General features: G+C 40.5%; 1 pseudogene; it reads left to right on the forward strand.

Moving 5' to 3' along the window:
* The first annotated feature begins 7 nt into the window (after positions 1 to 7).
* LOC108317584 lies at positions 8 to 2,169 on the forward strand (annotated as a pseudogene).
* Positions 2,170 to 2,412: the final 243 nt, after the last annotated feature.

Raw genomic sequence — 2,412 nt, forward strand, 5'->3', positions numbered from 1 at the left:
AAACAACATGGCGGTGGAAAGTGGTAGCAATTTGCAACGGACACGGAGAAGGCGCCGGGACCCCGAGGAACCAGAAAAAACAGAACTCAGCGAAAGAGAGCTGGCAGTGGCAGTGGCAGTGTCCCGGGAGAACGATGAGTAGGAGACCGAAGAGCTGGGTTAGGCCTTTACCTGTGGAGGCAACACCGGCCACGAAGAAGAGTCTTAGCGTTTGAAAGAGTCTGTCTTGATACCTCCATGGTGCATCCACGTGTGAGCGCAGTTACATGCACAGAGACGTTATCACCCACGTGGTATGCACCGAAACAGATTTTATTATTACTGCCGGTCATGATGGACGTGGCAAGTTCTGGGAAAAAATAGAGGAGGGAATTGAATTTGTTAAACATTTTCGTAGTCACCGGGAGTTATTGAGAGTGTTGCAGTTAGCTCTGAGGGAGCATTGTTCTGTTCCGCGGGTGATGAGAAAGCAATGAAGGAGTTTGAGGCAGTGAACTTTGACATGATCCACATGCTGAAACTTGGCTATTTTCCTGGACAGTGTGAGTGGATCCATTGCCCAGGAAATGCAATTTCTTCAGTTGCTCCTTCTGAAAAGAGTACAGGAAAAATTTTCATTTATGATGGCCGAGGAGATAACCAGCCACTTCATATTTTTACAAACTCCATACATCACCTCTTACTCAGGCACGGCTAAACCCAGTTTACAAAGCAGTAGTGGCTTCTGACAAATCTGGGATGATTGAATACTGGACTGGGCCGCCTCTTAAATATAAATTCCCCAAAACTGTGAACTGGGAATATAAAACTGACAGTGATTCATTTGAATTTGCCAAGTGTAAGGCTTATCCAACCAGCATATGTTTTTCACCAGATGGGAAGAAAATAGCTACTGTTGGTTCTGATAGAAAAGTTAGAATTTTCAGGTTTTTATACGGAAAACTCATGAGAGTCTTTGATGAATCACTAAATATGTTTACTGAACTGCAACAGATGAGACAACAGTTACCAGACGTGGAATTTGGTCAACGAATGGCTGTGGAGCATGAGTTGGAGAAGGCTGATGCTGTAAGATCAATTAGTATAGTTTTTGATGAAACTGGACACTTTGTGCTGTATGGATCAATGCTGGGCATTAAAGCTATAAATGTATTTTAGGCAAACAAGAAAATATTAGAGAGAATAGAAAGCCAAGCACCGTATGTTCTCACCCATAGGTGGGTGTTGAACAATGAGAACACATGGATTCAGGGAAAGGAGCATCACACACTGTCCTCAGACAGTAGGGGTGGGTAGGGGAGAGACAGCGGGGTGGGGGGGGAAAGACGGTGGCAGGTGGGGAGGGATAACATGGGGAGAAATGCCAGATATAGTATGCACCTAAAGTAAAATAAATAAATTTTTTAAAAAACAATTATTACTAGAAAAAATATATTAGAGAAATGTAATTGGCTTTGTTTCAGGGAATAGCCAAAAAGCATCGTGCTGCAACTCCTACAGAGATGAACGCTTCTGAAAACCTGTTCTTCAGAATATTCAAGCTGACCCAACCATAGTCTGTACATGATTCAAAAAGAATAGATTTTATATGTCTACCAAAGGAGAACCAGAAGATAGGAAAAGTGCAGATTCTGATGGAGATGTTTTTAATGAGAAACCCTCTAAAGAAGTCATGGCAGCTACTCAAGCTGAAGGACCTAAACGAGTTTCGGATAGTGCCATTATCCACACAGGCATGGGAGGCATTCACATCAAACTTTTTCCTGCTAAGACAGTGGAAAACTTCTGTGTTCACAGCAGAAATGGTTATTATAATGGGCATGCATTTCACCATATAATTAAGGGCTTCATGATTCAGACAGGAGATCCAACAGGTATTGGTATGGAGGAGGAAGCATATGGAGAGGAGAATTTGGAGATGAATTTCATTCAACATTATGAGAAGACAGACCATACACACTCAGCATGGCGAACACAGGATCAAATACTAACGAATCCCAGTTTTTCTTAACAGTAGCACCAACGCCTTGGCTTGCTAATAAGCACACAGTATTTGGACGAGTGACTAAAGGAATGGAAGTTGTACAGAGGATCTCCAACGGCAAAGTCAATCCCAAAACAAATAAGCCCTATGAGGATGTCAGCATCATAAATATTACTGTCAAGTAAAATAAAATTTGTTTTAATGATCTTGCAAATAAAAATGCAATATTAAACAGATTATGTTAGGAAGCTTAGTACTTGCTGAATATACAGATTATGTTTCAAAGATACAATATTATATTTTTGTATTTTCCATTAAAGTCTATTTTTTAAAAATGTTTAAAAAGAGAAAAGAAAGAAACTCTACTCCACTATAGCACCACCACTCCCTACATTATATTATTGAATTCAAAAATTACATCTTAGAGC

The sequence above is a fragment of the Cebus imitator genome, unplaced genomic scaffold (assembly GCF_001604975.1).
Source record: "Cebus imitator isolate Cc_AM_T3 unplaced genomic scaffold, Cebus_imitator-1.0 Scaffold204, whole genome shotgun sequence".
Classification (NCBI taxonomy): domain Eukaryota; kingdom Metazoa; phylum Chordata; class Mammalia; order Primates; family Cebidae; genus Cebus; species Cebus imitator.